Below are 16,213 nucleotides of genomic sequence, written 5' to 3'. Positions count from 1 at the left end.
TATATATTCACCTTTAATCAGAACCTTTAATTATTAGCTATAATTGCCACAATCGTGGTTCTTACTGACCCAAATATTGAATTTATTTTCTCTTTATCATATTGAAATATGCTTATAAAATGAAAAAAGGAAATAAGTTAGGCGCATTTTAAAAACCAAGCTCTTTTTAACAGGACAAAGCATACATTGTTAGTGTAAAAGAAAGATAAACTTATACATTTAATATGTGTGTGTATATATTGTGTATGTCTATATATATGTATCAGAACACACAAAAAACAGAGAGAAGGGGAGGAGAGAAAAAGAATGTATGGATTTATTTCATAGGGGTTTGAGTTCAAAGAAGAATTGCTTTAAACTATATATCCATTGTACTATTTGAAGTAGGCTTATGTTCAACTATGATACCCTTTGGTACTTTTGAATTTTTAGCATACACATAGTTTTGAGAATAACAAATATATCTACATAAAAGAAGAATATGAAAGATGCAAGAAGTGGAGGGAAAGTGGAAGGAATGTGAAATAATCAAAAGTTGTCTAGTAAAAACGTGTAGCACTGGGCTCGGGCTGTGGCTCAGCAATAGAGTACTTGCCTAGCACGTGCGAGGCCCTGGGTTCCATCCTCGGCACCACATAAAAATAAATAAATAAAATAAAGTATCTGGTCAGGTCCTGAGCAGGAGTTCCCTGACTCTCTACAATGTATCTCACCTAAGGGTGCATGTTTACCTTCCAGAGTTTGTTGTAAAGATACTCCTCAAGGATTCATGATTGTGCACAGTGTCCTTACCATCAAATACACCCACCTGCCTTATTCATGAGTGCCCATGTAAACCACCAGGCCTCAGGGAACCTCAGCTTTATGATGAAATGAAAACTTTAGAAGTACTTCAGTATAAATTGCACCATATAAAACCAAAGGAAGAAAGACTGAAACCATATTAAAATACTATTTAGGCAGTCCTTAAATCTGCAAATATGACAGCATGTATGAGCTTACCATTGTCACAATGAGTTTGCTTTTTAACCTCATACATTTAGTTCTTTGTCAAACAGAAAACACTGTTTCATAATACTGAGGGATTTTTTTACACAAAATATCTACAAATCTTATTAACCCAAAGGGGTGATCTTACATGTAACAAAAACCCCAAGATCCTACATTCCCAAAGGGAAGATCACCCAGTTTCACACTGTTTCATAACATTGGGTTTCATAACACTGGGTGATCTTCCCTCTGGGACTGTATTACAAAGTCATGGCAAGATGATGGACATTTTATCATGAGTTCTTTTGCTTTCTAGGAGTTTAATGCTGAGTTTGAATGTTAATTTAGCTCTTTGTTTTCTAAGCTCAAAATCCTTGCTTATCTCAATTGACTGTCAGTTTGCAGAAGTGTAAAATGGTTTGATTAATATTATGATCAGCTGACAATTTCTTTCTGCCTTCTAATTAGTCTAAATTGACTAGACTGCTGCTCTTTAAAATATTCTTTTCTTTGCATTTGAAGGTGATGCTGTTGGGTTTTCATCAAGCCATATACCCTCTCCCTATTATGGTCAACACATAATAGCTGGCATTTGTGTGTTGTCTACTCAGGATTGAAGGTAAAATTTTTGTTTTTGAATCCATGTAGAGCCAAGACTTTCCCTGCCAGACAGTCTTCATAGGTTCAGAGAGGTGTCCAAGCATCAGCATAGGGAATATAATCCCGAAGCCACAAAGACTGAACATCTGTGCAAGATCCTGATCCAGAAGAACAAGTTTCTTTCCTTTGATGGCCATTCTATCTTTGTGTAAGAATAGTGCCAAATGCTGGTCTGTTGGTGGTATGTCTAGAAGATAGGCTAAGACACACCATCATGAAACAGTGATGGCAAAGCAGGAAAGCTAGTCACAGCAGGTTTAGGGGACCATTCTGCAATTGTCTCCCCATTTCTGGCCTCCCATTAAAATCAGTTGAAGGTTTTTGTTTTGTTTTGTTTTGTTTTTTGGGATCTGGGGATGAAACCTAGTGCTGGGCAAGCATTCTAACACCCCCAATTCAATAGGAAAGTTTAAAATAGTACTGATTCCCAGGTTCCACTCTGGGATCAGTTATTTATTTTTAATTTTGAGGTGCTTTAGATTGAACCCAGAGCCTGGAGCATGCTAATAAACGTTCACTCAGCCCCTCAGTTTCACCCTCAGACCATATCCTGATCAGTTAAGGTAGAATTATTGTCCTGGGTGTTTTTAAGAATCCCTGGTTTTTTTCTAAAGCCACGTGTGGGAATCACTGGTTAAAGGAGTTTGTACTCTGTGGGGCAGGTAACTGGGGTCTTGGAAAGAAGAATCAGAAATGATTGATTGAATAAACTGTTGAGAAGGAGATGATAAAGCACAGTGGCAGAGTTTGTGATCTGGTATCTGGCAGCCAGTTTCAAACCCTGACTAACTCTTATCAGCTGTGTGGGAGAGTTCCCTAACAACTCTCATCTGAGTTTTCTCATATGTAAAATGTACCTCAGGAGTTGGAGTAATGGTCAAATGAAGTTACGAATGTCAGAGAGCGTGGCACAATGCTTGAAAACTTAGTAATTGTGAGAAAAAAAAAATAAAAGCAGAAGTATAGCTTTCTAAGTTGGTAGTCTTGGATATTCTCTTTTTGAACAAAATGGGAAGAATGTTACCCAGATCTGATCACAGGTTTTTCAAGCACATCATTTCAAAAACATCATGCCTTCAAGTAAATACATATTTCTAAAAACCTAATCTATTTTAACTAGTTATTTCCTTGATAAAATCTGAATTACAGTTTTGCAATGAAAAGAAAAAAAAAACAGTCTCAGTAGACTGAGTTTATATGTTCTGTTGCCTAAGGATGAGCTGGTCATTGTGGGAAACTGGAGCGCGGTTAATTACGCTTTTGATTTAGGCTGCTCTTCTCTCTTTGGGCCATCCTCTCTCTTTCTTTTTGTGTCATAATAATTTTTCTGTTACTTCACACTTAACTTCTTAATTCCTTTCCTAATCGTTCTTTCACATGATTATTCATAAACCTTTATTAAGCATAAATTTTGTCCTAAATTCTTTTATCAGTATAGAAACAGTGCCCAATTTACAAATGAACTTAGTTATAATGATTGATTTGTTAGTTAATTAGTGATTTCAAAGGACTTTCTTTTAGTTTTCGTATTTTAAGCTAGATCTGTGGTTCTGAGCTAGCTAAGCACTAGGGGAAATATTTCAGAGAAGAATAATGCATGATTTTTATAAAAAGACCCAAAATTTATACTAGTAATAGAAAATAGTAAAGAAAAGGGACAGGGGAGTTAAGACCTAAGAACCCAAGGAATACATTGGAATGTACCTATTACGGTGAGGTCAACATGTAACTCTTTTTCTAGCATTGTATTACACTGAAGAAAGTCTTCTAAAGGGCTGGGAAGATGAGGGAAGAAGCCACTTAAACTTCTTTAAGGTGGTGGTCATGTGATTTGTCATTGAAATGTGACACTTTTAAGAGTTATTAATGATTAAGCCAGGACTCAGACATAAACTTGGTGTTACCTCATACTGGAATGTGTGGGCACTCTAAGTAGGGGTGTGGTCAGTCTTAGAATTTTCCCAGTTCAAGTGTTAGATTGAACAAAAATCCAGATATTTTTTCATGTAACAATTTAGAATTAACACCTATGGCAATCCCAGTCTTGGAACAGTCCAGTATTCAATCTCTGACCTTCCTGAAAGCTAATAGTTAGTCTTAGGGTCCTGGGAACACTGAGAAATTTTGGAGAAAATGAGTATTTCACGTAAGCCTATGCAACCTGAAAAACAAGAACAAGACCAGGTAAGGAGCTGTACTAGTAAATAATATATTTTGAAACTTGAAAATGCAAGATTTACCCTTTTGGTTTTACTCTGATTTTGTCCTTGGAGTCTTGAAAATGCTGAGAGCTTTGCATCCATTTGCAAATTCCATTTCTGAGACGCATTTTGCACTCCTAAGATTCTGTTCCCTTGGAATCTCCAACTAGTTTGGGTCCACCTCCAGCTGTCTCAAATTGTGTTTAATCACCAGGAAAGCACTGTTGATTGTCAGTGATGTTTGCTTGATTAATTCGGCTCTAGCCATGTTGCCTTTTTACCTGTTTCTTTCAGCATGTTCTAGAAAATTAAGTATTTCCTTTTGGGATATTCAAGAAACTTGAGCTAAAAGGAAAGTTAATTTCCCCCATTTTTCAGTAGAGAAGAATATTTTCATTAGTTTTCTTTAACTCAGTTTGGACTCCAGTGTAAATATTTTATGTAAAATAGATTTTCCTTGAAGTCATGTTTCCACTCTCCTATGTTGTAAGAATTTAACCTGTTCTTTGATGCTCTAAATCATAAACTATTTGAGTCTTTTAAAAGATGTTACTTTGGATGAGGGGTTTCAGAAAACTTTAGAATGCACTTGTGCTACCCAAGTTTGTAACATTTTTAAGTAGCTTCCTGACTTGATCTTTTATCAAGAAGTCATTAACTGGGCTTTAAAATTATAAATGTATAAATGACATGGTTGTTGAAGAATATTTTTAAATGGATTCCTATTACTTGTGCTTTAGTGTTTTTATTCTGTGCCAAAGCCTTCCCAAGTGAGAGTTTGTGGGTGTCCTCTCTAGCAATTGAGTACTGTTTTTTGCTTGTGAGTATCAAGGATTCCTGATGATATCAGTTCTTTGGCAATAAAGAATAACATACCAAGTCCAGGTAATTGTAGATTTAAAAATAAACTTTTTAAAAAAATATGTTTACATTTATGATAATGCTATTGTATTTTGGGCCAAAAAAATGTTAACCATGTGATTAGGTAATGAGAACCTTAACCAAATCAGTACATTAATACACTGATATGAATTAACTGGGCGGTAAGTGAAGGCAGATAGGGTGTGGCTGGAAGAAATAGGTCACTGAGGATGTGCCTTTGGGATTAATATTTTGTCCCTGGTGAACAGAGCTCTTTCTGCTTCCTGATTGCCATGTCCATGTGGAGGAGCTGCGTTCCTCCTCCACACTCTTCCGCCATGATGTTCTGCCTCACCTTAGACTCAGAGCTATGAAGTTGGCTGTCTATGGACTGAGACCTCTGAAACCGTGAGCACCAAATAAACTTTTCCCCTAAAATTGTTATTTTCAGTCTTTTGATCACAGTGACAAAAAGCTGACTAAAGGATAAACTTTCAGGACCTTGAATCCACAAAGGCATATCTTTTATACTGATAGGTGTCTTCCATCTAAAAAGAAGTCCTGGTATGGTATAAAGAATATCAGATGAGAGCTGGGTTTTCTAGGTTCTCAGTTTGAAGTTGCCACTCACTGACTCTGAGACCTTGAATAAACCACTGTATTTTCTTGACTTTAGAGTCTGTTTCTTCAAAATGAACGATTTTGATTACTTTTTTTTTTTTGGTACTCCCATTAAGAACAATTTAAGCCAGAAAATTCTAGGAAAATTCTAGGTTACTTTTTGTATGAGTTCATTTTGTAAAGTACTTCTTCACTCAAAGATTCTTCAAGGTTGACTGCATTCATAGTTAAAGAGAGAGAGGTGGGGGGAGAGAGAAGAGGAGAGGAGAGACAGAAGAGAATTTGTAATGATTTTTATTTTCTCCAGAATTAGTGACTCTAAGAATATGAAGGATTAAATGAGAGATTATTATTGAGTTAACTCTGCTCCAACAGTTTAATCATGTACATTTTATTCAGGCAAATTTCTCATTGATTTTTGTCTGAAAGAGTCAAACCTGATGAAAGGGCAGTTGTTCTCTGTGAATGGGAATGAGTTGCATCTGATTTAAGATCAGGGCATTTATAGCGTTGCTCTTCAGAGATATTTTGAAGTGCCCATATTGTTTGTTATCATCAATATTCATGCATTTTACTACTAAATATCTTTTTTATAGACTTCACAAAGATGCCCCAGTGATGTGATTAGTCACCCAATGAAAACCTACTGCCTCCAAGCTAGTCTGGGCATCTGCTCCCAAGTAAGATTTCCCCAATGTCAAAAATAAATCTTTTCAGTCACTTTATGGTAGCTTTGATGTGCTCCATATGGCTTAAATACATAGAATTTAGGTGTGACATGATGTTTTTCCATGGTGATTATTTAAATCAGCTTTTATTTGGTCATGCTCATTGGGTATATTTTAAATCATATGATTCCCAGTTTATCCTTGTTTTGTATGTAATTCTAAGCTTATAAAAGTAAAAACATATCTAAACAGAAAGACTGTATGATTATAGTTTGCTTAAGTAGATGATATGTGTTTTGGGATGTGGAGCATTATTGGTGTTTCTCATGGTTAATCCTTAAAAGACTCTAAGTAGTCATTTTAAACTGACTCTATCATATGCTTTTCAGATATTATTTTCTCCATTGTATAGAACTTTTTCCAAATGTTCCATTTTATAAGGTAGTTTATGCTGTAATATCCTAACATTGCTTAGATAATACCATTCCCTTTGAAAATTCTGTACACAACAAAGTCCATTTTTTTAGAAATAGCTTTTTGGAAAGATATAAGTGATAGAGATTTTAAATAGAACAGTTCAAGTTTGAGTCTATTTACACACACACACACACACACTTTGAACTAAAAAAAAATAAAGTCACAGAAATTGAAACATTATCTGATAAAGTATCATCTGTTTCACCCAAATGATCTCTCAAGGAAGCTCTGATCTATTCTTAATGTTGAATATTTGTTTATATCATTTGAACTGAGCACTGTAGACTTAATGTTCCACAAAAGACACACAGAACTCTACTTGGACCACAGGAATAATATTTCAAGATGGCTGTTCTGTGTTAACTGGCTTAACATACACTCAGTGTCCAGTTGGACTACTTATTTAAAACCTCTGTGATTTATTCTTCATCATAAAAATAAGGAAAATTATATTTGCTTTATAAACTTATAGACATCCTGTGCACGTTTTGTAAGACAGTGTCTATGTTGTAAAGCACAAGGGCAGTATTTTTAATAATATTGTACCCTGCTATTTCTCCTTCTCCTCCTGAGTCATATATTAAGCAAACAAAAGTAACCCATAATTTTCTGGTGATTTTTGTGTTATTGAAATTGGATTTTGTCATCTTGAAATAATGTAGAAAGTCTTGATTAGGTTCATTAGAGTGACTAGGTACTTCATACAAACACTAAACCACCACCATTACAACTTACCATGTATCAACCTGTATGTTAAAGTGCTTTATAAATGTATAATTGTATTTAATGTTTAAAAACTTTTTTACTGACACCCACATATCTATTGAACAACAACAACAAACAAACAAACAAAAAACAAAAACAAAAACAAAAAACAACACCAGAGAGTAACTGCCCCTAAGTCACACAGCAATTGAAGAGTTAGAAATGTGACTCCAGGCTTTTTTAACTGTCCTATTACATTCATGCCTAAAGTATAACAAGAGGGATAGAAGAAAACAGAGAAAGGATATGGAAGAATGCAAGTCATGTAGCAAGAAAAATGAAAGGAGGCATGGAGCAATCTATTATTTCTGATATCCCAGGAATAATTACTGGTTTGTTAGGGCAATGAATAGACAAGATATATAATGAAGGAAATACCAAAGGTGATCCTAACATACCACTCCTTTTTAAACTGCATTTCCTACTTGTAAAGGAAGTTGAGAAGATTGCTATGGAGAGTTTGAAATGATGATAACCTTACTCACAAAGATGTAAAAGTAAGATAAGCAGAAAAGATGGCTCTCAGATTTCATTGTGAAAGTGCTATGCATCTTTTCCTGTAAGGTTATAAAGTAATGTCAAACTGTCTAGCTTATCCTACTATCATTTTTTGAAAAAAAAATTGCATATATAAAGGTCCATACATTCAGAATAGTCTGAGGTTCTTTGAAAAGCTGATCAATTGGAACATAGTCATTGCTATCACTATTTCAGTATTTTTTCAGCCTTTTTCAGACAATTTACATAGTAATTTCTTTGCTAAATTTCTATGATACCACATGTAGGTTTTGCACAATTTTTTTGTCAATTTCACACTATAAAGCAGTGTGAAACTGACAATCAGAGCTATAAAAATAAAGAACATTAGGACTACATACAAAAATATAATGTGAAAAACCAACACCTTGATTTAGTGTTCAGAAAAAAGTGTCCCCAAATGATCTTAGGTATGGATTTCTCAGAAGAAATGGGAAACTGTGTTTGCAGATGTGCATAAACACAAACACATGCATGTAAACATTCATATATATACATGTATGGTAAAATTTTTAAGGTAATTAAATCTTTTGTTATTGACTGTACAGAGCACATCACAGTAATACATAGTTCAAATGTTAATTTCATTTATTACTAAACTTTTCCCTAAAAATCGACAACACTCCTAGGTTGGAATTATTTTAGTTGAAATTTATAAATACTTAGATGATTTGATTGAACAGTGTGCACTGAACCTTTAATCACCCAATCCTCTTTTCTTACCATAATGAGGTTTTTAAAAATATGTCTATGTAGTTCCTGATCCAATAGGTGAAATTAAATATGAATCATGTGAATTTAATGTAACATACTTTCTTACAGACATTCAGTAATGACATTAATTCATTTCAATGTTCATTTATTTATATGTATTGTGAAAATTCCCCAATATTTTATATGTATCTAATAGTGGCATAGATTTAGAACTTGCTTCACAATGTTTGTTGGCCATTAAATATGCCTATTATTTTATAGCAAAATTATTAATGTTTTAAATTACAAAAATCTTATAATTAAGAATTTTGGTAAAAATGACTTATTTATATGTGACGACTCTGTCTATGCATTGGGTATGATAGATCCATTCCCTCTTTCCCTACCCACTTAGCTTACAGTCCAGACAATGTTATTTATTAGAATTTGGCTTAAAGGGTCAAAATAATTGTCGACCTTTTAAAAATAGCTTCCATTTCAATATTTCTGTTTTGCAAAGTATTAGCATTAGCTTTGTCTGCTAGTCTTAAGCTAAAATTATGTTTAAATAATGTTCACTAAATATGATTTCTAACATTATAAACATTGTGCAGAATCAGTCTGTATGAATGGCTTTCTATTATGTAAACCCATAGAAATCATTTTTTGACAGGTATAATAGAGATTTGATAAGGTTTCTTTCTTAACAGGACAAATTACAGAGTGTCTCTGGAAGGATTTACATATATGAAATATTTTTTGAGAACCAGTTCAATTTAAGTATTAAACAGTGCTTTCAGTACCGTTCAATATTTTGTTATTAATGACAACATTATCATAGATACTTCATGCAGTTTTCTAATCACTTTATATTGCTTCTTTTAATTTTCACTGAAACAAGATTATACTAATTGGCAATACTTGAATATACTAGTTTTTACATGGGCTATGAATAATAACATTTGGAAGTCTTTGATTTTACCACTTTGTTGTTTTGGTCCCAGTTGAAACCAAGCAAAGAAACTTAGCCTAATTAATGAGCTATTTTAACATGTAAAATATATGAGTACATGTGTAATAAGAATTGTAATGCATTCTGCTGTCATATATAAATAAAAAAGTATATAAAACATATAGTTTTGAAAAACTAAGTCAAATTCCTGTGTAACTAAAACCTGACTCAAAAATAAAACCTTACCTTAGATGCCCCCCTGTTTTTCCTTAGTTTCCAGAAGTAATTCCTATCTGCAATTGTGTGTTGATTATTTCCTTGCTATACTTTAGAGTTTGTCACTAAATATATCCATGTCTTTAAATGTGTTAAGCCTGTTGCCACATACGCATCCATTAAAAAAGTTTTTGAGATTCATACTTTTTGATAGGTAGCTGTAGTTCATTCATTTTCAATTGCTGTTTTATATTTTTTGTGTCCTGTACTCCAATTTACTTATCCATTCTACTGATGATCCACGTTTTGGTTATTACTTTTATTTCTTAGTTTGATTAGAAGTAGTACTGGTTTGAACATTCATATGTGCACATACACACACATATTTCTGTAGATTATATACTGTACTCAACAGGGATATTGTCTCTAGGAAATGAGTTACTTGAAATGACAGTGTTTCCATGCCACTGCCACAAAATAGTACAAAATAGATGCATTGTAAGCAATCAATTCAGATATATTGAATGAATGAATGAAACCCAAAGAATCTTCCTAGCTATGGTATCAATAGACCCTCCAACCACCCTCCAACCACCAGCAGCACAGCAGTCTATTGTGTCATATCCTTGGCAACACTGGAGACTGTCTGACTTTTTAAAATCGTTGACAATCTGGAGGTTATGAAATGCTGGGCATTGGGGATTTAATCTGCATATCCCTGATAACTAATGAGGTTGAACATCTTTTCATGTTTATTGGCCATTGTGTTTTCTCTTCTATGAAATTCCCACCACATCCAATGACCATTTTTAATAGAATCATTACTTTTTAAACAATTACTTGTAGCAGTCACTTATATAATAGAGATAACTAATTCGTTTTCCGCCTTTTATGTTCTCATGGTGTATGGCTTGATTTTTCCTCCTTTTTTGGCTTCTCTTGAGAAAATTCATCATTAGTTTTAATATGATCAAATGTTTCTATTGCTCGTGTAATTTCTGTTTTTTGTATAGTTTAGGAAGGCTTTTCCTTCCCCAAGGCCACACAGATCCCCAAATCTTATACAAGTACTACAATGTAACTTTAAATCCCTAATTTCCCAAAATTGTTTTTATACAATCAATTTTGTGCATTTTTCCTTCTTCTCTATAGATCACTAGTTGAACCAGAGTCAGTTAGTGAATAGTTTCTTCTTCCCCACTGTTTCCAATATTCGTGGTGGCTCAAAAGCAAGTCTCTTTCTATGTCTGGTTTAGTTTCTGTGCACTCTTTTCTGTTTCATTGGTTTATTTGTCTATCTGTACCCCAATGCCATGCTGTCTTACTATTGTAAACTTATAAAAAGTCTTTATAGCTTGCTGAGCCAAGCACTCCACCTTGCTTTTATTTTTCAGGTATGACAGCTAATTTGAACATTTATTATTCTTGTACAAATGTTGAGTCTTCTTTTCTAAGTGCATGATCTACTTCTTCACAAATTTATGTCTTCTTTAAACTCTTTATATAACTCATATAATTTCTTCCAAAATGGGTGGATATCTTTTCTTAGATACTTTTCTAGGTATTTTGTGTTATCTGTTGTTATTTTTTATTTTTTGTTACCAGGGATTGAACTCGGGGGCACTCAACCACTGAGCCACATCCCCAGCCCTATTTTGTATTTTATTTAGAGACAGAGTCTCACTGAGTTGCTTAGCACCTCATTTTTGCTGAGGCTGGCTTTGAACTTGCAATCCTCCTGCCTCAGCTTCCTGAGCTGCTGGGATTATAGGTGTGCACCATCACACCCAGCTGTGTATTGTTATTTTAAGTTATATCTTTTTATAAGTGATTTATATACTGGTTATTGCTAATATGTTTGAATGCAGTTCACTTTGTATGTTTACTTGTATCCTTCCATCTTGATAAATTGTATATTTATTCTAATTTCTCTTTAGATTATTTCATATTTTGTATATATAATCATGTCTACAAATGCTTTATTTCAACTTCTCTTTTCCTTAGACTTATACTTCTTTATTTTGTCTTATTCTCCTGGCTAGAATTTACGTGGAAAAGGTCAAAGTATGCATTCTTGCCATTATTCCTTATCATATCAAGAATACATTCACATTCTATGACTAAGATTTTTTTAAAAATGTATCCTATAAAATATTATGAAATTTCTCTTATATTACTGGTGTGTTAATTTTTATTATAAGTAACATTGTATTTTATTAAATACTCTGTTAGTTAAAATGATTAGATGGTTTGACTTTTATATATTTAGTATATATGTATTTAAAAGGAATTAAGTAATATGTCTTCTTTGGAAGAACTTGTGAGACTGAATCTATCTATTCCTTAAATGATTTGAAAAACTTATCTTTAAAACCAATCTTATGTAAACTACTTGGACTTTCTATTTTTCTTGAGTCAATTTTGGTTCAGTTGTATTTTTCTAGGAATGTTTTGATTTCATCTATGTTTTCCAAATTGTGTTATAAATTTATTAATTATACCCCTTACTAATGAATCAAATCTTTGAAACATCTCCAATTATGTTATTCTCTCCATTGCTAACATTGTTCATTTGTGTAGGTCTTTGTGATGCATTGAAATAATTATCACATATCTTTCTATCCCTAGTAATTCTTTTGCCTTAAACTATATTTTCTTTGATGTTAACAAATTATTTGGGGTTTCTTTAATATTTTACATATCTCATAAAGAGCACATAACAACTTAATTATGGTTTTTTTTTTGTTTCAAATGTAACCTGGAGAATAGTCCATTTATGCTTAGACATAACTGATACACTTGAATTTCTTCTTTATCATCTTATTTTGTGCTTTCTATTTTTCTTCTTTTACTTTCTTTATTTCCTTCTCCCCTCCCTCTTTTTCATTTTTGCAAGCTTCTTTATGGAATGACCTGCATCTTTTCTTAAAATCTCACTTCAGCTTTCTCTATGTTTAGAAGTTTTATTGTCTACATTTATTTTTTTAAATTTTACTCCATGTACTTTAGCATGATATTTAGAGTCTGAAATTAATCAATGTCTTTACTGTTATCCTGAAAAATGTAGTCATTCTGAAAATTATATTCTGTTGTTAATAGTATTCGAACTGGTTACAGTGTTTTCCCACAAATTAGTCATTATTATTGTTTCAAATTGTTCACATATTTTTAGATTTACCCTTTGAGAGAGGAATTATCAATCTAAACCTATTTTGCGTGTGAGAATGACCTTGGTTTTATCATCTCCTGACGTTGTTTCCTTGGAAACATACTTAAGATAAATGTGGAATATCAGTCATGTTCAATATTATTTATTTTGAAGGCATCTCCTGATTTCGACTAAGAGAACTGTTAATTAGCAAACAGACTCGAGAGCCCATGTGATTCCAAGTGCATGAAAATCTGTCGAAGAACTCATAACCTCAGCTTCCCCAGATGGTTTTCTCATGACTGAGTGTATGCCTGGTAGGGAGTTGGAAAATATACTTACAGGCAGTTACAAGATGTGGTTGGTTCCCTCTGTGGATAAGGCTTCCTTGTGTCAGAGAAGCCTACATTCATTTGTGAAATTTTGTTTCTTACAACTGACTTGAGCATAATCTTATGGGATCTGGAAAGCATATAACCTAACTGCTGTAAAGACTTCTTTTGAGGTATTTGATGCTGTCGTGCTGACATGCCATGTTCCCTGCTGTCTCTTCCTAAGTAATCCTGGTGGCAGTTAGAACCAGTTATATCCTGTAAATGTGAATGACAGTCTAAACCCAAATCATTGCCTGTCATACGGAGTGGGCATTGCAGCCCACATATTTTTCCAATATCTCTGCTTATTCCTTCTTCTTGAAGCTCAGATGTCAGTAAGGTAGTATTTCCTTTTTCCTCAGAGGCCACAATGGCAGATGAAGAATAAGTAGTGCAGAGTGTCACCTCAAGAAGAGGGCATGATATACTATAATGTCTATGATATATAATGAAAGATATGGTAGAAAGGTGACCCCTTTCTCCCTGGTGCATGAGGGCTGGACAGGGGAGCAAAGCCAGAAGAGTAATACTATGGTTGATTTCTCTCCATCTTTGTTGGCTCATGGAATGAGGGTGGTAGTATTACACAAGGTGCTTACTAGACAAGGTGTTCATTGTGAACCCACAGTGGCCCCAGAAAGTGGGAATGGTGGCATGAAGTGCTTAACACTGAGAGACCTACAAAGATTCTTGAGGCAATTCATACAAACCAGTTAGTGAGGAAGATTCCTGAGGAAGATCATATCAAGCACAGAAGGAAAATAGCTATATATGTTTTAACACATTGAATGGAAAAATGTAAGTAAATTTGTAATCTCTCTGCATCATCTCTCACTCCTGTTACTGTCTGATTCTATGAGAGATTATCTTTAAAATGAAAATAACAATTTGTAAAGAAACAATATGTATAGAGATAGTCATTTAAAAGACTGGCATTTATAATCCTCATTGTTTTTATTTTGATGATTTAGTGTGTAATGGAATGTAAAAGTAATACATTTATATACAATTCAAAGTACAGATATTAGAATTGTTCTATAATGGAAGAAACATATATTTATCTTTGATCATAAAGTGAGAAAAATTTATTTAAGACCCAGTATTCAAAACAACTGAAGATAAAATTCTCGTTATTTTTGAGTTAACCTGCTGTGGATGAATAAAATCTTAGATAAATGCTTTCTACATTAAATAACAATACCCTTTGTGTTCGTAAAGATCATTCTTTAGATGTACTTTATACCACACTGTATTTAAATATTGGTAGACTAATGAAGGCTCATTAATTCAGGCCTTGCTAATTGAGACATTATAAAAGTTGCTGGCTCAGCATAGCGTAAACATCAGGCTATCAAGAAACCTCTTTGCTAAGTAATTTAAGGGCAAAAGTAAATCTTCAGATGCTAGTCCTAATCTGTGTTAGAAAAAAAATTGCTTTCAATGATCTTGATACATTTATGCAAATATTAAAAACTGATGATAAATTCGATATTTTTTAATATCCTCCATAATGGAAACAAATATTAACTGGAGGTTCTTAATATTTGTGAAAGCTACATTTATAATTTAGTGAAAGATTTAATTGTGCTGATTGTGGGAAACCCTTAGTTTGAATTAGTTTTGACATAGTCTTGTACTAAGTACTCGGGGAAAATTAGAACTTTTTGTCATTTTATTTTCCATGAAGTGGCTAAAATCTTAAAGTTGACTTACTGCTATCTGGAGTATGTGAACCATTTTGAAAACAAATGGAGAATGTAAACAATTTACTAATTTGAAGTAAATTAGTAAATGAGTTTCCATAAAAATACCTGGTGACATGTAAAGCACTAGAGTAACTCATGGGCTCTGTTTTTTTGTCTTGTGCTGCATGGAGTGTCATAATGATAGGGCCCCTGTCCATGGGTTTAACCTATAGCTCTGAGCACCCCATGATCAGGCACTGAACAGGACACTGGGTCTGCAGAGATGAGCAGCAGTTTTGAGACACCCACAGTTGGATGGGTAGGAGCCATTGAGATGTGTACTTGGTCTCAACCTAATTGAACACTAAGAGAATAGTCTATTCCACAGTCCATGATATTACAAATAAGGGCTTTTAGTTTAAGAAAATAGTTAAGTATAAAGGTTTTCATTGTTGCTTGGTTTTTGCTTTTTCTAAAGCATAATGTGGTACAGAAACAAGTAACTAATGCCTAAAAATTTCACAGAAACTTACATCTGCTTAGGATTGGGTCTTGCCCCTTGGAGTACATTTTCCACAGATGGTTTTTCTTCTATGGTTTGTTGTAAGGTTTTAGGTGCCACAGTCTTTGCTTTTACCAAATTAAAAAGAGAAAATGCTCAATCTTGAAAGACACAAAATTGAAAACAAATATCACCTACTATTTCACTCTACAGATAGAGCTTCAGCTGACATTTTGATGTATATCATATGTCTTTTCTAGTATTGGGGAGGAAAATCCCCTTTATCTACATTTCTACTTGGGACTCTTACTTTTTCTTCCTTATTGATTTGCACTGATCTTTCTGTTACCTTTATTTTATCAGACATATCAAAAATAAAAATTTCCAGCCTCAAATTTTCTACTTCTAGTTCTCTGAGGAACCTCCATACCCTACCCCTAATGGCTTTACTAATTTCCATCCCCACCAACAGTATAGGAGTGTTCCCTTTTGTCAACATCCTTGCTGGAATTTGTTATTTTTTGTTAGACAAAATTTTAGAGGTAATTATAATGCTTTACATTGCATTTTGTAGCTATTATGGATTATGGGATTCAACAATGTTGAAAAGCAGAAAAAATATAGATGTAAATTATTTAAATGGGCATACCACTCTAACATTTTAAACAAAACTAGAATAAAAGCTAAATTTAGTAATAATCAGTTCATTGTTTACCCATCATAAAGTAAATGGAGATTTTGCATCTATCAACCTCAGTGTAGGATTTTATTACACAGGGCAATCAAATTGAATTTATGTATTTAGCTTTTATATGCGAGCTGAAATAGACTCTGAACTAGATTATTTTAGAAAGTTTTAAGTG

General features: G+C 33.4%; 1 protein-coding gene across 8 annotated transcripts in view; it reads left to right on the top strand.

Moving 5' to 3' along the window:
- The window catches only part of Znf385b (zinc finger protein 385B), a 295,618-nt gene that overhangs the window by 37,474 nt on the left and 241,931 nt on the right, over positions 1–16,213 (top strand). Inside the window, exon 1 of one of the 8 annotated variants that reach the window (XM_048808107.1) lies at positions 3,068–3,834. The exons of 6 other annotated variants lie outside the window; for them this stretch is intronic. The gene's annotated coding sequence lies outside the window, so the exon portion shown is untranslated. Of the gene's footprint in view, positions 1–3,067; positions 3,835–5,991; positions 6,014–16,213 lie in introns of those variants that run through there. One more of the 8 variants, XM_048808108.1, reaches the window with a different exon arrangement.

The sequence above is a fragment of the Marmota marmota genome, unplaced genomic scaffold, assembly GCF_001458135.2.
Source record: "Marmota marmota marmota unplaced genomic scaffold, marMar, whole genome shotgun sequence".
Taxonomy (NCBI): domain Eukaryota; kingdom Metazoa; phylum Chordata; class Mammalia; order Rodentia; family Sciuridae; genus Marmota; species Marmota marmota.
This window is presented reverse-complemented; position numbering and strand designations above follow the sequence as displayed.